The sequence below is a fragment of the Syngnathus floridae genome, chromosome 9, assembly GCF_059516105.1.
Source record: "Syngnathus floridae isolate MCC-2025c chromosome 9, RoL_Sflo_1.0, whole genome shotgun sequence".
Classification (NCBI taxonomy): domain Eukaryota; kingdom Metazoa; phylum Chordata; class Actinopteri; order Syngnathiformes; family Syngnathidae; genus Syngnathus; species Syngnathus floridae.
Genome location: NC_142421.1, coordinates 9,555,391 through 9,581,386, shown reverse-complemented (window position 1 = coordinate 9,581,386; position 25,996 = coordinate 9,555,391). Strand labels below are relative to the sequence as shown.

Here is a 25,996-nt window from a genome sequence, read left to right as displayed (position 1 = left end):
AAATGTCCCTCAGCCTTGGACAGAGCATGCTTGTCTTTGGTTATCTTGTGAAATGCAGACATCCAAGGGCAAGACTCATTCATTCATTCCACCCCCACTGTGATTTTTTTTTTTTCCACGTTTGGGCCTGTGTTTGTGCACCAAGATGGCATCATCTTCGCTGAGTGATGCATACCTCCACTAAGGTCAACACCCCCCTCCACCAACCGTCCTTGTGTTTTCCCTTGACCCTTCCAAGAAGGTCGGCTTGCCTTGTTGCATCTGTCCCACTCTGGAGACACTCAAGGAGAGCGAGTGCTTTTTAAGAGGAAAGGAGGTGGGGGCAAGGCTGGGCTTCTTCTCCAGTGGCCATCATTCATGCATGCGTGCTTTTGCCCTTGAAGAGCCATGAAGGATTACCCTGTGTGGTCCCAACTTTGCTTGACTACATGTCAATCAATGCTACTATTTTAGCCATTCTTGGGTCTTTTCAGCTGTGTAGTTGAATCCATTGGAGGGCCCATAACTTGTAGCTGAAACCAAGCCTACCACATTTCGGGAAATGCTTTGATAGTTTGGAGATTTCATTGCAATCTGCACAGATTAAGACACCCCTGTGCTAAAGGCAGCAAAGCAGTCCCAGAAAATAAAAGAACATCCCCCCATGTCTCACAGCAGTTATTTGTTTTTTGGTTTCTGTAAACATAGAACTGATGTGACTTGCCAAACAGTTCGGGTTTTGTCTCAGATGCTAAAAATACACACAAGGTTTGCGGCTTGTCTATATGCTTTTTTTTGGTAAATTCCAGTCTTGTCAGTTTCAAGTTATTTCAGTGGCCATTGTGAGTTTTTCCTTTCTTAAGTATACCCGCAATTTTGTTAAACAAAGTAAAAGGACCGTTACAGAAAAATAGCAGTGAAGATACAGAGATACTACATACATGGAACTCATAAGTGGCTCCTAGCTGGTGGTGCTGCTTAATCATATTTTTCATGGGAATGATTTGTGCCACTTTACTTTGTTTGCCTTCCCTTGCGTGAGTTAATTTGCATGACATGAGTTTCTCATTTGTCATTGAATAGGGGTTGTTTACCCAATTGGAATTGATTTATCTACCAATTATGAAAAGTTTGCTTTAGAGGTTTTGGAACGCATGGCCAAATGTAGTCATCTGGAAATAACATAGTAGAAGTCCATCTGCCATCTACATCCAGTCCACGCACGGCTTTGATTTTTATCTTCCGGATAAGGCGGACGTGCTTTGTGTTTAGAGGCAATTTGATGATTTTTTTTTGGACATAGTAAATGCAATTTCTCCTTGACCATAGGCTATGTTCTCATCCATATCTCCTCTCCCTGGGTCGAAGGGTTCGACCCATGTGAGCAATAAGTCATTTATTTGCTGAAGCAAGCAGGCATGCAGATACCGTCCCCCACATGCAATTTTTGGTACTAATCTGTCCCTTGAGTATCAGTTCTAAACTGAGCTTGTTATGGAACCTGGCCCAGCTGTAGAAAAATCCTGTCCAGAGGCATTAATTGATGGTGTGTGACCACAAAGTGACACTGAAGTTCAGCCTTTCCAATAGAAATCCATTTAGCTCACCATCAGGCAATTACATCCAATGAAAGACCAGCTTGCCAGCTCAATAACAAACTCAATTGCACACTCTCCATTCTCACAACCCCCACAAAATGACATTCGCAATAGTGAACACACTAAATTAAACGTTGGACTTTTATTGTGGCTCGCCATGAAATTGCAAACTGTAAAAAAGAAAACGAAAAAAAAAAAAGAACTTTCCAGAGTTGTACATCTACATGATGGATGCTGCTGACATACACAATAGCTTTGCTCGTGGAAACTTGAGGCCTCACTTGTGGAGTGACGGGCTGGACGCTGCAGAGGAACCCCCTGCTTGGAAGTGTTTAGGTTAAAGAGAGATGTCCCCTAAATCATTTGTCGAGGCCCGCAAGAACAGAGAAATTGAGCTTTTCTGTTATTTATACTGAAATGGAGCTTCATTTCTATTCTTGGATACTGTAGATAAAACAGACTTTTACTACATTGTATCAGTCTAAAGCAGGGGCGCAAATCTGTGGGACTAATAACCTCTGTTTGCTGAATTAGAAAAGCAGAGGCAGGCGAAGACCACGTACAAAGCAAGAAGCAACATATAAAAAGTTGTTGGAATTTTTTAATCACAGTAATTTGGATGAGGAATTGCATGTGGCCAATGTACTGTGGGTGAAATGTATTGTACAAACTCAGCGCAAGGGTATCATTAGTGAATGTGTGGGAGGACTGTGACTGCGTAAGACTGACCTCACACTATAATCAAAAGGATCCTCAGGTTAATATTTACTTGTTTTGCGCAATAGAACGGAAAACATTTAATAGTTTTGTCGCAGCCCTAATGTGTCTTGTGCTTGCGTTTAACATGGGTCGCCTGATCTTGGGCGGGACAAATAAAGCATGGCATATTGGTGTCGGCGGCTCGAAGAGGACATATGCGAGAAAGAGGTGGGGAGAGTTCAACAGCGAGGGAGGGCAATGGGAGGGATGAAAGCAAGAGGCCCAGACAGGCCAGAACAAGACAGCAAAGAAAAATATCTAATTGGAATCAAGTGTCCTGACAGAGTGCGTGGGCTGACTGGATTCCACAAAACGTGCTGCTTTTCCACTTGCAAAAAAACAAGCACATGAATACAAAAGAAGGATAAAAGAAATCCCCTCGCATTTGAGGAATCTCACTTTCTCTCTCACTCAAGAAAAGACAAATGACAGAAGGGTGTGGAAGAGCAAAACAACATTTCCCTTTCAAATTTTTTGCTGCTAACTCTAATGCTGTGTCTGAACACACGTTACACAGTATATTTCAAACATTTGTCCCCATTCCTGGTTAAAAATATTCCCTCTCCACTCAATTGTTGTTTACCAAGTCTCAGACCGCATGAAAACTGTCAAATGCATGTCAAAACAAAAGTTGGTGCTCGGAACTAAAACACCAATACCAATTTAGCTGACGCAAAAGAACATAACTGTAAATGTTGTAACATCATCATTTTAATTGAACACAATCTTTACTAGTAAACCAACGATTCAATACAAGGCCAGTGAGCATCGCCTTTGTGCATGAATTAAATTTAGGACAAAACACAATTAAACATAAGAATTAGAAAAGAACTTGTGACATAGATTGATTAAGAGGAAATGCTTCTTGGCTATAATCTTAAACCACTTATTACATTTCCATTTTCCAATGAGTACCAATGTTTGCTTTGTACGTCTAGAAGTGTGCTCCTGTGACAGGATGGTGGTGGGGTTAAAGGGCATGGCCACCATTTAAGGGGTCAGTCGTGAGGGAGTCGTCTCTGTTTCAATGGTGCTCTGTTCATCTGGACTAATGGAAAAAAAAAAAGGAAAGTGCTCACATGGTTATGTTCCGTGGCTACTACATGAAGGTTTGCAGCTGTATTCAACATTTTCTGCAAGCCCTCCCATATTTTAGAGGATCAACAAGTGCGTGGAGATAATGATTTAGCCAAATGGATGATTTCTTCTCTGTTGATGGCAGCTTGTCCAAGGTCATACCATTTGGCCTAACAATCCATCTCCACATCCCTGTCAACTCACCAGGAGCACAACATTTCGTTTTAAACTTGACTTTGCAAAGAGAACCAAGAATGTAAGCATATTAAGCAAAGGTGACTAGAGCAGACCTCTTTTCTTGGAACCATCCACTTTTTGGAACTGAAAAGGGGGATTTTAAAATCATTAGGGATTTCATTACTTCAGTCCACATGCATTCTATGGCCATGCCATATAAAGTATTCTCACACTCCTTTTTACTGTTCTGTTTTCTTGCAGACCTTTTTGATGGAGATACAGAAAACTCATACGGCTTGGACATAACGTATGCATCCATCGTATGCTGTTCAGGGTCACTGGGAAGTGGGAGTTCATCAGACACAGATTTTTTTTTTCCGATGGCTTGTTTTGAGGAATTGCCCATTAGTTAATGGGCACTACTACTAGGACTATGATGCAACCAGAAGTTGATATTTTAAAGAACAAGTCAAGGCAGTTGAGGTCCAGCCATATCAACTTTCTTAATGGCACAACTCTCCATGCAGGATGAATCTGCTCTAGTTGACGCTGCACTCAAAAGATGTTCAGATCATTCAGAATGATTAGATAACAATTACTATAATATAAAAAAAAATACATTGAACTGATGTATTAACTTTTGCCACAATTAATATAAGAACTCTAATTAGTGTACTTAATATTAAAACAATTTCTCCAATGTTAGTGTTTTATTGCTTATAATGGCAATCTAACAAACTTTTCCTTCACACTATGCTCAAGTTCTCATCTTGCTGTGTGGGCCTCATCACACAATTCCCCAAAACACATCATGGAATGTATAGGAGTGTAACATGGAGAAAAATGTGGGTGGGGTTCTCTATGTATAATGCAGTATTGTGTACGTACCCCAGCAACCCCCCCCCCCCACCTCCCACCCCAATGGTGGTATGGGGCCACCCAGGCAAATGCCAAGCACGTCAAAAAAAAAAAAAAAAGAAAAAAAGCCAAGCAGCTTTCTATTGAATTCCCTAACATTCAAAAACATTTTCTAAAATTTTAAGATCACAGTAAAATGTGTGACATGAAATACTAACTGTATTCATGGGGTATGCTACACGACAGTTACTGTTATTTTTGATGAAGTGCTTTGCTTCTTTTGTGGTCCATAGAGCACAGACATTGTTAGTCTGGCGTCACATCTGTAACCAGATTACATTCCAAACAAATATGGCTTAGTTTTTTTCTGTCCTCTCTTGGTGCTTATATAGAACAAGGGATTTGCACTCCATCCCACCACCTGTGTTAGAGTGGGTGGTTAGTTGAGAACCAATTGGAGGGTGTAATGAAGAACTTAGGGCTCACTTTGCAGTGGACACGGTATTTGAGAGTCACAGGCCAAGAGAGAAACTTGACACCGGTCATTGTTTATTGTGCGACCATAATCAAGGAAACACACTTTATCACCATAATGTTAAAGAGTTAAGATATCCAATGACAAATACTCTGCTGATAAGATATATTATGCACTGAGCTATTTGTAGCACAGAGCTATTTGTAGCAATATTAATTCACCTGCAAAACAAAGTGGACTCAAAATCTGATGTGTGCATTCTCTTTGGGCTCAGAGACTGCGGGACATTTTTCATGAGCCCTACTTGTTGTTCTTACATTGTTCAAAATCCATCTACACTTGACATTCAAATCTTGCCAAGGGGCAGAGTGCACCTTCCGTTTTTCCAAAGAATCAGAGTCTTGCATTCATCCTGACACACCCCTCCAAGCATAAACATTAGGCCAAGGCAAGGTAATAGCCAGGCAGTCTCCGTATCCTTCACAGGTCAGTCATCCTGTTAAGCCAAAGGTCAAAGCAAAGCTTTTGGAAGCCGCTCATGGGCTGTTATTTTAGAAAAGGCTGAGACTGAGGGTTAATGCATTTTCTGAACCAACAAACATTTGAATTACTCACCAGTGATATTCTATGTATGGATGAATTTATTTATATTTATTTGAATGTGTTCGCTATTTTGTACGTGAAATTCAGGAGCTAAATTGATTTCATGGCGAGTAGTTAAAGTGTTGAACAGAAATCATATTGACTGATGGTTTACTTGGCATGGTTTCAGTGCACTACATTTGACAGCGGAAACAATGCTTGGATTTTTCATAACTTTTAACTATTATGTTCTTGTTTGTCATCTTGCTTAACTACTACTAATTTGTGATCAACCCAACAGTTAAAAAAATCATTAATAATATCAATAATTCTGAATGCATTGCGAAGCAGCTGTATTGGCATGTGTAGAGGTTTGCAATCTTACTAATTCATCTTGCCAAATCTTGAGATGATAAAATTCCTTTGTGGGGAAAGACATTGACAGGTGTGGTTTAGATGTTCCAGAAGTAAGAAGTACTCCCTCCAATGAAGATTTTACCAGAAGCAGTTTTAAGGAACTGGATAACCTTTTTTCATGGAAGTAAGAGCGAAAAACAGAATGGAAGGCTTTTCCTGCTGGAAAAGGATGTTTTCACTTTTCAGTAATACACACAATGGAACTTTGTCAAACTGGAATTTACTGTTTCACCTTTTAGGCTTGTACTTTATCTGACGGTCATGTTTCCACAACCACATTCCAAGTTGTTTTTTCACTGTGTGACTAAATCATTCCAAGACGTACTTGTAGGACAAATTATATTTTCATGTCATTTGGTCAGCTTCATCATTAGCCACTTTCACACAGACTACGTTTACATGCAGTCAATAAGAGGTTGTGTATGTAGACAGGCCGTATGTCTGGCGTGCAACTCACACGAGCAGATGTAAACAATCATGGCTGAGCTTTGAGACCAAGCAGCAAAGCACACTTTTGGAGTGAGGGCGAAACAGTCTGCTTTATTCCTGTGGTGAGTGACATGACGATTAGATCAGATTAGATAGAACCTTCTTTATCCCACAGTGGGGAAATTTTCTTGTCACAGCAGCGTACAAGAGCACAAGACTACAAGAAAATAATAATAATGTGTTTTGTTGACGGTACAAAGTAAAAAGTGGAAAAGAGATCCATTTGTGCCTTGACGTCGATATGCGTCGTCGTTTCAGTCTAGAGTAACTTTGTCTGTTGAAGCATGTCAACGGGTTATTCCGATTGTTTCAGAAATACGAATTCTGACCTTAACTCAAATATTGACTGAATGTAAATGTACTCAATGCTATTGATGAAATGTTATAAGGCCTTTATTCGTCATTCATCATGACAGCGACAATTGCTTGTCTTCAGTATTAAACTTCCAACTCTTTCAACTCGCCTCCCTGCATCGATATCTAAGACATGCTGTAGATAAAGATGATTAAAGTCTTTCAAAAGAGCTATTCGTTGATTTTTTATTTTCAATGACGAGTTTCTAACAAAAATATTTTTCCCATACCTTCTTGAAAGTGCTTAGTGAGCTGTGGTGATGGTGCAGTCACACATAAAACAAAATCTTTCCTTTCATATTTCAGTTGAAAACTCATTGATGCATGTTTCAGTATGATTGACAGCATAGACACTGCTCCTAACCCAATCTAAATGCTCACTCATTCGGACAGGTCAAAAATGATTCTTCATTGTGTGGACCAACTGCAAAAGAACAAATATGGTTAAATATGCTTTCCTTAACAATAAAGCAAGGTATATGGATGTTAAAAGCCACTTTGCCTTCCTTTGAAAGGTCTAATTCTAGAGTATAAAACACAGGGCTATGCTCTCAACGACGGTGATTATCTTTATTAAAACCATAATGGAAATGGAATCACTGAGGCCAGGATGATTATACAGCGGTGACGACTAAATAACAGAATGTTGTCAAAGGAAAGGCCCGCAAGGACCCCTCATATTTTCTTTTTTCAGGCATTCAAGAAGTCAGACTCAGCTTTAACACAGGTGTTATGGTGATATGTGCCTCAAGCCGAAGTAATCTATTTTCAACAGCATGCAAGTCATGACATATTTTTAGTACATGGCTGGTTGGGTGCCTTTACAGGAGGGCAGTTCCAGGTGTATGTGTGGATTGTAATATATTATCGTAGGGAAGAGAAGCAGGATGAAATGAGAGAGGAAAGGTGAGAGCGCAACACGGTTCACTACAGATGTTTATTGTTTAGAAACTCAGGGTCATGATCTCATGCTGCGCTTGACTTTCTATCGGACAGATCCTGTAGGCTATGAATTAATCAAATGAAACACGAGTCTTAATATTCCAAGTCCTCTCCTATCAGATTACTGCTGTCGAATGAGTTCGATTACTTCAGCGATGGGCAGAGACACATCTGATTAAAGTTGTTGCCAAAAGCGCTGTGAAAACCAGACCTGGCAAATTTTACGGGAAGTAATCTTTCACGCGCTGAAGCACATCTGCGAGCAGCCCACCTTACATCTGACAGAGGTAGGCTCCCTTCTCCTAACTCTCTACCGTTTGTTCTGCCATCAACCCAGAGGGACATCCTGTCGGCGCACGCTCGCTTTCTTTTTGCCTGGCCTCCTCAATCACTCCTAGCGTGTTGTTCGATGATAAATAATGCGCCAAAAGAATTCCTTTGTTTCCATAAAATGACCCGCAAAAGTCTTTGATGGGTTGAAGTATTCCCGACTGTCACCCACCGCCTCACACCTCCCATCTCCTCCCTGCGTGTGTGTGTGTTTGTGTGATCCGAATGTGCATCATTGCAGCATTTAGGAGCAGTTTATCAGCGAGAGGACACAGCAGAGTTGTCTGCGGTCCAATGAGCCACAGAGGCCCCATTACTTTCCCTGCCTGTCAGGAAGGAGTTAACCTCAAGGAGGGGGAGGCCAAACATTAGGCTCAGTGGTAACCGAGTGTCTAATTAATTCTGCAATGTGTCCAGTCCCCAGGACCCCCCTCAACCTCGAGACCCTTTCTCAGACTCTGGAGGAGAGCGAGAGGTCAGCGCGGCGGAGAGAGGGCATCCGGGCCGCCCCCACCGCCCCCTTATGCCACTACATCTGTCCACTGAGGGGATAAAGTCTGTGATGGTGCCTTAGGGCGAATGACCCTTGGCAGCCATGAAGTTATGGGAGACAACAGATTAGTCTCCAATGACGGATGTGAGGAAGGGAAACTGTTTCATGGTCTCATGATTTACACGCACTCCTTCGTAAAGCTATTGACGTTTGGTTGAGATTTTAATAGCTTGACCACAACATAAGTGACTCGGCTGAATCACTTTGGTGACTGTTTTTTGTTAGTTTTATGAATTACTGTCAAAGGCTTTCACATTCCGTTCGAGGCGTGTGAATTCATGCCAGTCTTTAACGATTTCTGATTCAGCATAGCCATTTAAGGACCAAAGATTTTTTGAGAACCTCCATTACCCTTCCATTATGACAAATGGATCACATCAATAATTTGGCATGGTTATTTGATTTTTATCTGCCCATGGGAGCGGTATTATAATAATGGACGTTATGAACATTGCACCATTAATCACAGTTTGTGTTATTCTTCTCCTTTTTTGTAAGCCAGCTAGACAACAAAAACAATTGGAGACTTGGCCATAGAACCAACAGGAAGTAAAAACACTGCTACATAATCTTTAAATCATCTGGGTAAGACTTTTGTACAAGGTTTGGATCAGAGGAATTTTGCATTGATTTATTTCCAAGCATACCTTTGCAGACCTTGCTTTGTTCACTGGTGCATAGTCATCAACTGAAAGAGGCCTTCGCCCTAAAGACTTTTGAAAAGCAGAGAATTGTCCAAAACGTTCATATGAACAACCAAGAAAATTGCATCGAATTTGGATGTGCAGCCCCAGATTTATTGAGTCACTTCTGAGGTGTGTCACAAGGCAACTAATGTTATTCTATGACTCCTTTGTGACTGACTTGGATACGTTTGGTCCTATTTTAGCTTGTTACGTTTTGTCAGTATTGTCAACTCTGAACCTTATAAGGGAGCGAGCTGAAAGCATTATTTGGCTTGTTAAGCTTAAAATAGTTATTTTCTCAGTCCTGTGACTTTGGCAGCAAGGGAGTAAGAAAATGAAATGTTTTTTTTTTTAAACAGGAATCTTGATTTATTGTTTTCCTCAGCGGCGACACAGTGGCGCACTAGTTAGAACGTCCACCTCACAGTTCAGAGGTGCAGGGTTGGATTCTGGCTCCGGCCTTCTGTTGTGGAGTTTGAATGTTCTCTACATACCTCCGTGGGTTTTCTGCGGGTGCTTCCGGTTTCCTCCGATATTCCGAAACCGAACAACGGTCGTCCAATCATATAGATTGCACTATTTCAGATTGGCTCGCTGACCAAATGCACACCATAGCTTGGCATCCCCGTAGCCACAAGCATAAAATAACAGACCAAATAACTGTCCCAGGCCATGCCAGTAACAAAACGATTGACGAGAGTTCTTGTTACGTTAAAGCATCTCTAAATAAATGGAAGGGTCTGTCGATTGCAGCAATTTGCATCAGTTATTGCACATTAAGCGAGCCCTGTATGACTTTTAGTTTATTTAAGTTAATGAACTTGTAGGCCAAGGAACACTGAGCTTATCTCATATTTTACTTGGCATTGTACTCAAATTCCTAAACTTCCATGCTTTTTCTTTTAATTTCCAAATCCTCCTCGGTAGGCCAAGATAGTTTTATCTGAGTTAACTTTGGCCTTGCGGAGGCTGTTTTATTGTTATATAAATAAATATGCAAAGACATTCGCACAGTTATAATTTATCTGAGAAATGTTGCCGTCTGCCATGTTGTTCCATGTTTGTTTCAGATGCTTCTATTTCCGTGCATATTTGTCCTTTAGTGAGATCTGTCAGCCCGTAAACAATAGTGTGATTGGTTGCTTTGCGAGCGTGCGGAGTAAACAAATACCACACTTCAGCAAGAGTCTTGCACCAGAAAGGAAGCTGGCATGGACAACCACGGCGTCATGTAGCTATCCACCAGGAATCCCGCTGACCAAAAGCCACCTAACTCCCTCGTCAATGGTGGTGAAAGCCACCAGGCCACATGTGAGCATTCCTGGGGCACCACGGCCTCACCGCGAGCTCGTATTTATCGTGTGTGCAGTTAAAATGCCACAGAGGAGCCCGTTTTCTCGTGTACACTCGCTCGGCATTGTCGCTCTTCTCTACTGTAGCCAGAAGCTGAAATATTGTCGATGTCAGCAGTAAGTTGGACTCCTCTAAAACAAGTCTGCTCCGGAGTCTGGCGCTCACGAAGTCATGCCTATAAGCAGCCAACCATCACTTTGCTTTCAGGGTGACCTACCAAACTGTAATTACTACGTCTTTTGTATTCTAATTAACCCATAGTTAATGGATTTAATCACCAGCAGCAAAAAAAGAGGAGCTCTAACGACTGTCAGATCAGCTTTGTGTGACACACACACACAGGCCATTAGTAGCTGGTGAGAGGTGCAGGGAGTCCTTCCTCTCGGGCTTTGAATGTGGACTGTCTTAGTAGTTTTAGTGCTGTTTGCCTATTATCATCCTCCAAGGTAACATAGGAAAGGGCTTTTATGTCTTCCCTGAACTTTGGACTCAGCTGGATATGTTTAGAACTTTTGTAATGTAACAGAGGTTCAAAAGATTTCACTACCTTCCATTTAGCTCTCCTGCTGACACTGTTGGGCCACTTTAATATGCTTCAGCGCTAAGTCTGGATCTCATCAAGGCCATGTGAAGGAAGAGAGAAAGGTGGGTGGGTTGCCATGGGGATTGCTTTACATGGAGACTCACTGGGATAAAGTGTGGATCCATTAGCTGCAGTGGTGCTGAAGCCTTGACAGATGCGACCTGGCTTGTGGGCTGATGCAGACAGTCATTATACATTGCAAACTTGGGCATCCACTGTGGTCCAAACCTTTATTTAGAGTGCACTTAAGCAGCTTAAATAGGCCAATAATTGCTGAGACTTTCTAAACCACGGCGTCATTGCTGTGTTGGACAGCGTGGTGGGACACTGTAAAACTTTTACTAAGGGAGACATGGGGGTGTATCGCTTCTCCTTTAAACCCCTATCTCACTGAGTGGGGAAGGTTTGAGACGGTTTGTTCAAGGTTGCAGAACCTTTTGCATCTTTGAACAAACCCTGACGATAAAAACATACGCTAGGTTCTCTAACTCCTGCAAGCCTTTGCCGCTCAGGACGATACGGGGTTCAAGGTCTGGGCCAAAGTGTGATGCCATTCAAGCATGCATAAATAAGTAACAGTTAGACCTGCACAGCCCTAACAAAGTCCCTCACGTTACTATTGCCCAACAGTACCTTCCTTGAATTTTTAACCTTCCACTTGAAAACAGATGCCTGTAATTTTTACTCCTAAATGTGGCAAGATAGGCTTGGTACTTTTTCAAAATCAACGGACGACATCAAAAACATCCAAGTAGAGAGAAGTAGACTAATAAAAATAATAATAATAAAAAAAAAAGGACAGCAGTGACGCGAAGGAGCATGAACCGGGAAGTATTAACGACAATGACTCAACAGATTCGGAGAAGAAAGATATTTCCCATCTACGGCCTGATTTAAGAGAACAGTTTGATGTCATCCAAGAATGATTCATGGTAAATATGTTGTGTCTTGCGCTAGCCCAAAAACCGCAACCCTCTAGCTTTCAAAAATTCTAATTTAGATAAACATATCCAAGCAGGTACAGCATACAGTACAAGACAGTAAGATTGTACACAGTCTGATTTTTTTTCTCAGTTTTACTTGAGAAAATGTGTCCTTCTACCTGAGTCTTCTCTACACAAGTACTTAAAATTCTTTCAGAGTGTCAGCACTTTTGCCAATCCTTCAATTATCGCATACTGGCAAAAATGACGAAAGGCTGTTTATATGCAAGCTAAGCCGAATACTGTATGTGTGGTTTTCGACTTTGAAACACACATTCGCATGCCCACTTCAAAATGCTGTTGTTGTACAAATTGCTTGCCAAAATAACACTCTCTTAATTATTTTCAATACCAGTGGAAATCATTGACGTGATGTTACAGACCCAAAGAATAAGGCAGGCCTTTGCTCCTTGCTGAACAAGGCCATTCTAACTGGGGTGTTTTCCTTCATTTTGTTTTACAGGCGAGGGTTAAGTCACCAACGAGTAGAGGGAAGGTCAGCGCACGAGCAGCCGTTTCCAATAATGTGAAATAAGTTGGTGAACCATGGTGATGTTCTCTATAGACATGGGTGAGGGAAGCTTACACCACGTAAATGTTCTTCAGGTGGGACATTAATAGACTATTTCCTGCTTTTGGCAGCCTGAGCGTGTTGAAAACGTGATGTGTGTGTGTGGTTTGGAGCCCTGTATTAATTTGCTGGCTATGTTGGCATACTGTACATGGGGGGATGGGAGAGGCAGAACAGCAAGGCGGTGGCAGAAAACACAGGCTGACCTCATCAGAACCGATACAAACAGAGTTCTGCTTGAGGGCCATTACTATCCAGAGGAGCCGTCAGCCTTTTGAGGTAATGCAAAATGCATGGCACTATGTAGGAGAGGACAGTGCCAGTGAACATGTGACTGAGCTGCAGTTTAACATGAGTCTTGTGAGACAGAACAGGATAAAGATTAAATACAATGTTTAGCTATTGCGCATTGAGAGCCGAGCTGTGTGTTTACCCAGGTGTGTGATGTTGCTTGCCAGCTGCTCTGGTACAGTATTAAAAGCAGACGGAAAGCTTAGCTGTATGTACAAATGGGAGCGGGCCTTTAGAAGTGGTTTGGTTTATTTTTTTATTTTGAAGGCAAAACAAGGCAAAGCTCTCCTTCACCCCTTTCACTGCCTTTGTGAGAAAATCCGTTATAAGACAATTCATGTCATGTTTTGTTGTAACTGACAGTGTTTTGTCATAAAAAAAAAAAAGTTCTGCATTAGTTGTTGTTTAAACTGGTCTATTTTCCAAGAGCTGCACTAAGGACCATTTTGTTCCCAAATACATATTGTAATCATTAGAAATGGCTTACATTTATAACGTATTACTAAAATAGACTAGCTTCAAGACAAAAAGGAATCAGGACTGTTGATTTTATTCGGCTGCATAATAGAAAACGCGTGTATCCATAAAGTACTGTATTTGTTACAGACAAACGAAATCTAATCAATTCAGTGAGGTATTTCCAACAAGGCCACTCCTTCTAATTACAGTAGACCATGCAGTCATCATCTATTTTCTCTCTCTTTATTTGCCCGCCATCGGCCTCATCTGGTTGCAATTTGCATTAATTCATATGTGAACCACATTTGTGTTTTGCGGCCTTGAAACTTTAATCTCTTGCCCCATCACAACAGAAAGGTACTATGTTCCGGATATGTTTCAGAGTGCTCCCATCCCTGCCCTCTGGATATGAGGGATTAGCCATATTTTCACAAATTTACAGGATGCAGACACATATGCAAGCATTCTGCTTTCTTGCAGTAATTATAAGTCACTAGCTGTTAGGATCTCACAGGCTGAAGTGTGAAATGTGAGATGGTTTAACTGAACACAATGCTGATACACTTGCAGGAAGCCATGACTTCTTCTGTTGTGTGAATGGCAACAGGTGGATACACAGGTTGCCATCTAATGGAAGCACTTTTGACACCACAGTGACACTCTTGCTTTGTTAGACACACAAAACTGTTTAAAATTGTAATGACCACACTATATACTACTTGTTATATGACAACATCCTGCTAGAAACCTGTAAAAATCTGGTCATGTAGTCTTAAAGAAAATGGAGCCCATATTTGAGGTTGCCAGGGTTTTGACAGCTGCACACATGGAAGGAAGCCATCTGCGCTCCAAAGATCAATGTGAGTTACAAAGAAGGATTGCATACAACATCTGTGTGATGACATTTTATAGTTGCGGATGTATGTCATATATTTTTTTTTTTATGATGTAGATTTGGAATCATGATTCAGACCTGTTGCACTCAGTACAGTATATGAGCGCCTGTGTCAAAGACAAATTCTATGTATGACATGCATTTATTTTGGCAAATATCTCTGTCTGCTAAAAGTGGAAGTTTTTGTGCTGTCATGATTATCAAGATTGTTTAAACAATTAAATTAATTATTGTCATTTTAAGGACTGATAGAAAAAAGCATAAATTGTGGAGTCAATGTGGCGCTACATGCTGCAAATGTGACAAATTTGCTTGTGTAGACAGTGTGGTTTTCAACAAAGCTGATCAGACATGACATTTGAGGGTATTCCTCCCTTGGCGGGGGCTGCGGCTTGATAATGACTGCCATATTACATCAACATGGTGCCATGCCAACTGCTTTAACAGATGACACATGCCGCGATGCAAAGCTTTAATGTGCTTCCCGTCAGAGGTTGTCAAATAGCTCTCTAAATTTATTTGTTGCGTTTGAACCGCTGATGACAGCAAAGATTTATTCAGGAATATTTATTTTGTGATTATTGGATTACCAGCAGTGTGTTGTTTATGTGAAGCGTTCATTGATGAACATGAAAATAATCCTGCAAGAGTGCTGAATGTGAACTCTATTTCAAATGTTATCTAAAATGTTCTTGTTCAGATAATGGTGTCTTAAACAGGCCCAATATATGTATCACGAGCGCTCAGCACGAACTGCAAATAATTCCTCATTTGAGATCTTGAAGTATCAAAAGTCGCATTTTGCTTCAAAAGTGTGACTCAACACAAACACAAGCGTCCATGCCATGAGTATTAAGGATTGCGGTAGTATGGTGATTTAGGATAAGAATTGAGCTGTTTCTGCTGTTCCTTCAAATGTGAGTAATAAGATAATGTTTGATTTAGAAGGTTGCCATTGCACTTCTGAATATGTTATGGCCATCTGCTTCAACATGTCAGGTAATTTAGAGATCAAGAGGAACAGCAGTGAGGAACACAGGAGCAAAGTGATCCTTCCCTGTAACAGTAAACACATGTTCATCCCTTAGGCAAAAATGGAAGATTTTGGTTATTCTTGCTGTACATTTAGTCATTGTGCACTACAGAGATGATTCAATTGTCTTGACCGCATTTACTGACACGATGGATTCTTTTATTCAGTATTTATTATCTCTTGTAAGGCCCAATATCTTTGATTGCTCAGTAACTCACACTCAAGATAGTGGTGGAAGGTCTTGACTGTTGAATCTGTGTTCTCCTTGTGTATGCTTTTTTATTGGAGAGAACACGGGATCGTCAGGTGTGTGTGGGCTTGGCTGCTTTTCAGATATTTTGCTTCGAGCCCCAGAGAAGATCGCTTTGCCAGTTAAACGTTGCAATGAGCCAAGGCAAGCTGGTGGTCTCCATTTCCACAAATCAAAGCAGACTGTTGCAAATCGTGATCATCACTTCCTTTCGTTATTCAAGAGAAGCATCTTGGACATTATTCAACCAGATGCCAGGGAAATGTATGTTGGCTCTACCTATCCACATGGAACACATTGCACAAGAAATGGCAGCAGCCTGGTCCGAGTACCACCATCAGGTTGGAGAGTCACTGATATGGACGGATGTTAAATTAAAACTAGGAATATACACCCAAATGAAGAAAGTTACACACTGTGTTTATTTGATGGCGCTAAAACACTATTCAGATGATCCAAGACCACTTTGACATGATAGCTGTTCCCTGTAACTTGCAAGAAAATAAAATGGCAGATCGTTGGCTACCATTGGCGGTATTAGTTACTGTTGTTTTAAACAGAGTCACATCACCAACTACTGGCCTGGCATGCCAACTAAACAATTTTCTTTCAAAGAGACGCTTCCAAACTAACAATTTTGATAACATTGTTCTCTGTATGTCTTGTAAAGTTTTATAATTGCCGTATCAGTTAAAGAGTGACAGGGCAATACAGTTGCATAGGACCATTTTTTTTTTAGCCTTTCTGTAACTGGCAGACTACGTGTTGAGTGCTCCTGGGAAGGAGCCATTCTGTGGTTAATTAACAAACAGTGATTTGGTCCCAAGAGGCCTCACCAGTGAGCTCACTTCCCCTCATCTTCACACATGCACGGCCGCTACCCAGCTATGACTCAGCCCATGAAGGGGGGCCGGGAGGTCAAGACAGAGAATGAGAAACAGGAAGTTGTTTTACCCGCATCGCTCATCCCATCATGATTACAGGCAAACTGATTAAAACAAAACATAGCCTGGTAACACACACACATGCACGGTAGAAGCAGGATGTTTGAGTAGGATCCTGAACGTGATCATTTTAGACTTTAATGGCATCCTGATGGAACACAGGTGCCTCCTAAGTCGCAGCCATGGCAAACGTCTACACAAAATGACTCAGTGCCCATGTTTTTGGTCCAATCATTTAATGACGATTATGTCTTTTGGCATTTCCTCATACTTCAGTGTGACCTTTTCCAGAACAATATCAAAGACTAGATAGCAGGATGATGAGAGCCCAAGTCTCCGTGGCAACCAAACAAACACAACTTTTAAAGGATTTCTCCGAGACTTCGGATGCAGGTGTTGCGCCAAGATCAAAGCGACAACAGAACCTCTTCGTTTCAAAACTCCAGACTGCCAGCTAATGATGTAGTAACCCTTTGGAATAGTCAAACCTGATGATGCATCAGTGACTGTAATAGAAACAACTTGCAAGAACACTGTATGCTGATTACTTGTGGTTTAATTGCTCAGGGCTGAGCACAGACAGGACACTGATGTGGGGTGTTAATCGAATAGCTTGAATTGTTGCCTTGCATTTTCCTCCAAATATACAGTGCATCATGAAACACATGGCTTTGATTATGGCTTATGTGGTACTCATGCATGGGTGCATTCCAGTGCCTATCACAGTTATGTGCTCCAGGCTGGGGAATTTAGCTTTTTGGAAAGTAAAAGGAATGCACCCACTGAACGCAGAAATAACACATAGTGTCTGACCTTTTTTAAATTCATTTTGGTCTCCAGTGGCTTTGCCACATCAGTTACAGTGTGATGTTTTTAACATGTTATTTGAATGAACTGGAGTCTGAAGGATTGGGTCAGAACATGGACTTGATCCAAAACACAATAACTTTTGCTGTTCGCTCATCAAATCCACGGAACATGAGCTCAAACCCAGGCAGAAAAACCACGGACGATCTAATAAACAAATGGGGCTTTCTCTGTTGTCCATTGCCATGGAAAAGGGGTGTGTCACTGTGGAAATTAATTGTAATGAAATATAATTAGGTTGGTTGATACAAGTGAAAGGGGTTTGGAAAGCCAACAGTTCTCTAAAAGGAGAGCTATAAATGTTATGACATCAGTGGTAGTAATAAACTGTACAGTATGATACTTAGTGATATGTACAGACAATATTAGTTATTGAAACTGGTGTTGATATTTGTAATTGAAGTCAATTTAATTTGATTAATCAATAAATGTGTCTAAAATCTACAGAAGAAAAAAAACACAAGGGTGGCAGTGGAATTTTGATAAATTCACATCGCCCTCTGTGTGCTTCTAAGATTTTGCTCACCTTTTGGACATATCCCAGTAGGTTACAGAACAGTTCTATACCAGAGCAAACTACTTGCACACTATTTATCATACTATAAAATCAATCAAAACTGAGAAGTTTCTTTGTAAACGTATACATTTTTTTCAAGCTCATTAGACTTTGCATATACAGTACATTATGTGCAACAACACTTTCAAAATAATTGTCTTATTTTTTTTTAATGGCGGCATATCTCCGAGCTACTCCAAAACAAGAATCATTTTAAATCCTGCAAAAATGCTTTTAATTCTTTCTAAGCTTTGATCTCTGATTTGTTTTGTGTGACAGTGCCAAACACATTATTATTGCTTGTGTGTCACCACAGCTCCCAAATGAGCTAACAAATACAATTATTTTTGTTTGAATGTCATCACTATAGATACCTTTAAAATGAGAAACATACAATGTTTAATCAGTGGCATGTACAAACGCATATACAGAAACACACCCTGTGTGTGGCCACGCACGTATGCACGCACACACACACGCACTCACACATTTACTTTCACCTGCGAGTTCTCCACCTCTGCTATACTTCAGTCACTATGCACATAAATCTGGATACACCCTCCTTGGAAGGCCTGCGTGGTACTGATAATGAAGCTGGAAAGATTCCAGAGTCTCTTCCCTTCCCACAATGTGAGACTCAGCCAGGCAGCAGTATTGAGCAGGAGGATCACAGACCTAAATACTGCAAACATAAATGTGATCAGTCTCTACTGGATGACACACAACCAGTCATCACAGAACTTGAGGATCAGAGCTCTGGCTTTGTTCTCTAGTCAGTGTGTTTTATGACTAAAATCCTCAAGATGCTTTCAGATGAAGGCGGGTGACGATACCACACCGACCCGTATCATGTCAACATACCGCATCGAACGGTCATCTCAAACATGAGTGGCTTTTCCGCCTGGTTTATCCCCAATGCCGCTTCCTGTAATGGTTTGTGTGGCCACTGAGTGGATGTTTTTGCATACATCCACTCTAAGAGTTGACACAGGACGACACAAGAACAAGTTCACTGCAACTTGTATTCCAAGTCGAGGGCATACCAGAGGTGAAATGAAACCAGAAGCAAAAGGAGCAAATAGAGAACACAAAACTGCAGCTTAGAGTGCAAATATTCAGCAGGGAGGAGGAGAGGAGGCTCTTAGGGATCTTTACTGGACTGAAATTCTTGTTTTGACTTGCACAAAGTGATACAGAAGCCATGAGGGGCAACAAAGAGTGCAAAGATTAAGCACCTCCTCGCTGTGTGGGTTCACCTGAGTACACAGTCATCAATCCTGCTCTGAGTACCAAGGTTTTGGGATGTGCTCAAAATAAAGAGTCCATGTGAAATGTGATTCATTTGCTTATTTTTTTTCTCTAAGGAGAGGAAAGATTTAAAGTCAATATGTAGGACAGAGTGAAAGTGCACTGTTAATGATTATTTCTCAATACATACAAAATAGGACTCCTTTGTGCAAATGAAATTTAATTAAATGTGTATATCTTATATCGTACTGAGCAGTAAGACACTTTGCTATATGGGTTATTCTCAAAAATCATGTCTGAGGAACACCTCACCGGGGAGGCATCTGGGTGGCATTCGACCCATAGCTCATGACCATAGATGAAGGTAGGAACACAAATCAAACCGTAAATCAATTCGTCCCAGCTCCTTCACCACGCTGGATTGATACAGAGTTCACATCACAAGTGCTGCACCACCAATCCCGCTGTTGAGCTTCCACATCATCCTCCCCTCACTCATGAACGAGAGCCCAAGATAATTGAATAGGTAACATGGGGTAACGTCCCCACCACCAAAGAGTCTACTGATTCTTTTTTGTTTTGTCAAATAAATCCTCTGTGACTTTTTTGAAAAACCTCTACATATGTTTCTGCCAAACATCCTTTTTCCCTACTTCTCATTAGATAACAATGAAGGAAGTGTTATGAGGTTATGGGGACCCTTCTTGACTTGGTGGTGGTAAAGGAGATGGTGCAAACGCAGAGAGTGTTTTAGAGTGATGCAAGGTTATTATCATTGACAATAAACCAAATACCGAAAACTCAAATTTCAGGATAACATTTTGGTTAACAAAATCAAATCAAAAGTGCTTCTTCTTAAAACGAAAGATACATCAAACTATATTTTATGTATACAAACCCTATGAAAACTAATTAATCTTATATAGAAAAAATATCCTGTCATGCCAGCCTATCCATCATCTATCCATCTTTTTAAAATATTTATTTATTTTTACCATACAATGCTTACGATTTTTTTTATGTTGCACAAAATACAACAAACAAACAAACAAACAAACAAACAAACAAACAAACAAACAAACAAACAAACAAACAAACAAACAAACAAACAAACAAACAAACAAACAAACAAACGCCTACAACTAAATACCAAAACATAAGGTATTAGTGTAAACGCAATGACTAAAATAACTAAAATGAATAAAAACTAAATTTAAATAAACTATAATGGACAATCCAAAACAATAATCAGCCTGCTCCAGTGAGGATCAAGACTCCTGATGGAACTCAGGTGATAGAGGTGAGAATGAGAGAGGAATAGCCCAAGGAGACATGGCGCTTGTCTGGCCTGCTTCCCGGCCTCCCGTGTTGGAGCATGAAAAGAAGCGGGTCGTTTACACCTCCGTGAAAAAAGCCACCACAGCAACAGCAGCACCTGGTTGCTATTTAGCCCAATGGACTTGGGGCTTCCTCAATAGTTATCAACCTGGGCGAGCTTTTCGTCACGATTCGTGCTGCGACCTCCATTCCTCAACTACCACTATCCTCTCTGAGGCTTCCTCCCTGGTCTTATCGCTTCCCGCCCTTGCCTTTCTTCCTCTTCTCTGTTTATTTTGTTTTGTGGAGAGCTATGTTATGACAAAGACTTCACTCCCCGGATGTATGCAGTCAGTGCTTGTGTCATGCCCTTATGAGGGCCCTCGCAGCTCCATGCCAGCCGCACCCAGGCTGCCCTTCCCAGGCAGGGAGTTCCTGGGAGGAGGGGCCGGAGGAGGCTGGATGACTTTCACCCACACCCTGTCCTGTTCTGCCTGGCGTTGATGTAAATGTCACACGCAAGTAATATTACAACAGTCACACAGCTTTTGATCTCACTGTCAAGTAGAAAATGCTGATGTGCTACTTCCCACCCAGTTGTCTTTCCTGCCTCATTGTGCCGACTTCATTCTTTTATGCTCATCCATCTGTCAAGGTGAACAGAGTTGTAAAACTGTGAACTGAACAGCATGAACTCCGATAGTCAAAAAAGAACTGCCTGACGCTTCAACGGTATTCTTATTATATCTCTTGATCATTGGCAAGCTTTCAAGAATGTCTAAGTCATAAGCAACAATAGCAGAAGGACTTACCAATACAGATCTATACCAGTGTACCATATAGGTTTTACATTATTTAAATTATATAATGCTCCTTTGTTGATTAGTCCAGTGATAAGAAATTGTACACCTGGAGGTAGAACTTTCTAAAAATGAAGTCTCCTGAAGAGCACAACACATTTTTACCTTATTTAAGACCTTGTTCAGTAAAGCATCAGTTCTTTTTTTATTTTCTTGGAATGTACACACTTTGCAATCATGGTGAGTCCATCTGCCTCAGAGTCGTGAGATCTATTTGATCTAGTTGAAGTTTGATTAGCATATTCTCTTTGTTTTCTCCAGGCACTCTGGTTTACGCCTACATTCCAAAAACAAGGAGACTTTGAGACTCCCTCATAGGTGTGAATGTGTAATAGCTTCTCAACCATTTTAAACAGCTCAAAAAAGCCATAAGCAAAATGCTACATTTGCCTATGTTTCCATTTGTTATTTTTCACCACACAGTCTGAAATGTTTTATGAGGTGCAACCTAATATTGCCTGAACTCCGAGACCTACCACAAAGATCTCGGGTAAATGGGAGGGAAGGAAGTGCACAGACAGGAGGACGGGCGTGGATGGAAAAGTGCGCAGTAACTTGGCTGCATCACATCCTTAAGTAACAACACATGGCAATGGAGGATTTCCACATTCAGGCTCTACATGGGCCACAAAGCTGCTGAAGGTCCTGGCTGCTCACGCCCAGTGGACACGAGGGTCCGAATGGGAAACTGATAAGGCTCTACCATACCTAATTCCTTTCCATGTTCTCATCCTGGGTAGACATCACAATGGGCATGATTCATGGGGGTAATTCCGCCAGCTACTGACTTGGCTCCTGCTTGCATTTGCAAAGAATGTGACCTCACAATACGCTTCTTTCAGCCCTGTCTGACTTGGAGCTGCCTCTCCTTGAAGCCCTCTTCTGTTTGAGACTGCAGCGTGAGGACAGGAGAATTCAACTGAAATGCAAGGGAGAGATGCAATGGGTGGGAAAACGGCTCCTCATGCCTCCGCCATCCTTTCTTTTCCTAAATGACTTCTCCAACCGTGATGTCGCTCCTTGCAATACATACATGATGTTTAGGGAGGAGGAGATTTAACGTCAATATTAACCACTGTGGACACCGCAGAGACAAGCCCTGATTGCTCAGAGAGACGTTATAGGTGTGATGCATGTTTTGGCTTTCGGTACATGAGCCACATAGACGAGTCTCGACGAGGGGATGATTCAAGCGCGTACATAACTATATTTTGTAATACAAGTCTCAAACAAACTGCAATCATAGATGGTCATTATTGAGCTGAATTAGGCCATTTGAAGTCCAGTTAATCCCTGGTTACATTCCATCTGTCATAGACACAAAGACCCTCGTCTTTATCTGCAGTCAGCGCTGAAATATAAATTGGGCTTGTGGGCTAATTTTGGCCAATGTAGGTTTAAAATCGACGGTACATAAAATACAAGTAATCAACATCAGTGCCAACTGTAGGTTAAGCCAACATGTGGTCAACAATAATAACAGTATCACATTTCATGACGAAAGGTGCCATCTAAAGTACAGATATTATTCATTTATCTATTTATTTTTTCCTCTGAATATAAAAATAAAAAAATCTGCCGTTAAAAAGGTCAGCATGGTCTTTTATTTAACATTCCATCTCAGGAATAATGGCTTCGGTCATGAAGGTTTCCCAGCGATAGGGACAGAGGAAAATCCCTTTACTTTTTTTCCACTTTTACTTTTCTATCAAACACAGAACACATGACCATAAACACTCACAATATAAAACAAGTTATGGCACACACACTCAGACACGTATTAATAGGGCGTTGACACGTTAGCAAGCAGAGGTGATTTCGTCACATCACCCTCCTTAATAATCTGCTTTTGAAGGAGAACAAATGATGATGTCATCACTGGCACAGTGCTGGTGTCTGAAAGCTTTTCATGTAACTGCCTCAGTTGAATGAAAGGCAGACATTACGCATGCCGAAGCGCGGAGACTAGACGGTCAACAAAGCTTTTTTTTTTTTTTTTTAATTGTGGTGGGCCACTGACAAAACAAATAATCCAAAAGATCCACAGGAAGTGAATTTCTCTGCCAATCACATATCCCTCCTGTCCCTAGCAGGAAGTGGCAGCAAGTGAAAACCACAAAGTTTGTCATTACAGGGTTTTATTAGGTTTCTTGTCATCTTTAAATTGGAGCACATTGGAGTTTATAGCTAATATCTTGACTGGTGTGTGGAAGAGAATATTTCTCAGCTTGCATGTCTCAATATTTAAATGAATGATTTGAAAAGTAGTAGTGATTGCTTACTAATTTAAAATAGTCTATTTCTTTATTTCCTCTTTAAGCCTCCTTTTATTTGCTTCAATTTAAACTTCTCGTGTGGCCTTTCCATTCAAGTATTGAGTCAGTGTACCCTGCAGGTATTCAAATGTAAATTAGACAGCAGCCTTATCGCAGCCATCCTTACTGCTGTATCAACATTCCCAGTCTGTCTGACAGGTCAATTGAACTGTGAAGTCACAGGACGGAAGAGGCCTTGTTTCACTCATGAGAAAGTACAATGATCCTGTGGGCAGGATATAGCTGACAACACAGCTAAATCCATTCAGTATGTCTATTTTGGTACAATGTCTAGACTTGAAAACATTTTACTTGCCATCCCCCCCAAAAAAAACAGATAAAAAAAAGAAAAATCGACTGTCTTCTGCAAAGTTGCACAAGAGTAGACATCAACTGAGACAACTGCCTGAAGATGCGGTGTGATGACCTAGCATTGGATGTCATGTGATTACACCCTATTTTGTGTTTGTTTATTGATGAGTTTGGTAATGTCAGTCTTTGCCACATTAAAAACTGTACAGATTAAGCAGTTGTGTGACCATTTTTCCCCCTTCAAACTGACCTTTAAGGTCACTCAAACAAGGGTAGTGTTAGCTTAGGACTTGTTTGCAGACTTCTAGGTGACTTGAGCCAGGTCAATATATCGCTGTAACCTTTCTACTTACTTCTTCTTGGCCTTCCTTATCTATATGGCACTCTTGGCACACATGCAAGTTGAGGGCTAGGCTAAGTCACCTAACCACGTATCATTTGCTGCTACATTTTTTTTTTTTTTTTACATTTATTTACATGCATACTTGAGTATCAGTCTAATTTGAACTCTGCATTAAAATCCCAAACGTTTGTGCACTTAATTCTCATTTTTAAAGCCCCCAAACCCCAAATAATATTAACTAGAGTTTTATAATAAATATGGCCAAACTGATTGATTGCCTGAAAGTTGTAAAATCACCAACATCAATATCATTCATATTCCTGTGGTTTAAGCCAAAATCACAGATTAGTTAACAAGCTCAGATTACAATCTTTAAAAAAAATCTTGAAAACAAGCAATAGCCTGTGCTGTTGGGTTAAACACTCACACAGCCAAGATTAAACTTTAAGCACAAGCTTCAGTGAAAAACACAAAATTTTTCATGGTAACGGATATATAGAAATAGAAAACATGCCGCATACTTATGGATTCTCCTCAGACAGTGCGTGACTAAGAAGGAAAACTCTTGACTGATTTACAGTGCTGTCACATGTAAGTGGCACTTCCGCTGTTCTTTTAAAACCATGTTTTACTGTTAAATTGTTTTCCCTTTTAATTCTCTAAAATAAGCAGGCCCTCCCATTGTTGTCCGGAATGAGGACTTGGGAGCGGGGGTGAATGAAGAAAAATAACTCACTGTGTTCTTTGACTGATTTCTTTCCTTCAGTCGAAAGAATAGGTTTCGTTCTAATCTAGAGGAAACATATTGGTGTGAACACCCTAGTTCTGCCCAACGTTAATCACTGAGAGGCCAGTCTTGATTAAAAAAGGACAAAATGAAGCTCAACTTTGATCCTGTTGGTGGGAACAAGAGGTCAAAGAGTCAGCTGGAAGAAGGTGCCCCCCTGAACTTTTTGAAGGTTACATATGATTATTCCATCCTTAGAGTGTTAATTGACCATAGCCGATTTGGAAAATTTGGCGTTTGGGTCACTGGTACCGGTCAAGTTAATAATATCTTAATATAATTAGGAAACAAATGTTTATCAATAAGCACTTCATTTAAGTAAATCTCTGACATTGTTTACCGTTTCAAACGTTCACCTCGACAACATTCCTAGAACATCCATTACTGGTGAGCGATTTTTAGAAGAGACCTATGGGACCTCATGAGGTTCTTGGTGTGTACCTGGTGTCCACAGGCATCATGTTGGCAACCATTGCACTAAACCCTCAATTTCTGCACTGTTTGCACAAGAAATGCCAGAAAATTAGGTACAATCCAACAACGCGATGAAATCCAAGACCTGCATCTTCAAGCTACAAGTATATGCAAAATAATTCTGTCCAGTTTTGATTAATATTATCAACAAGACATGTATGAATGGAATTATTATTTTTTACTTGTTACTGTTTATTGTGTTGTAGAAAAATAGTGAGAGCTATTTTTTTTATCATTTAACGCACTCTGACAATATCTACCAGGCAAGCACACAGATAC

At 40.8% G+C, this 25,996-nt stretch overlaps 1 long non-coding RNA gene across 5 annotated transcripts in view; it reads right to left on the bottom strand.

Moving 5' to 3' along the window:
• LOC148393381 (uncharacterized) overlaps positions 1 to 25,996 on the bottom strand; it is a 146,808-nt gene that overhangs the window by 19,655 nt on the left and 101,157 nt on the right. For 2 of the 5 annotated variants that reach the window (XR_015860237.1, XR_015860244.1), the window contains exon 8: positions 3,113 to 3,384. The exons of 2 other annotated variants lie outside the window; for them this stretch is intronic. This is a non-coding gene — a long non-coding RNA (uncharacterized LOC148393381). Of the gene's footprint in view, positions 1 to 3,112; positions 3,385 to 18,680; positions 18,744 to 25,996 lie in introns of those variants that run through there. One more of the 5 variants, XR_015860238.1, reaches the window with a different exon arrangement.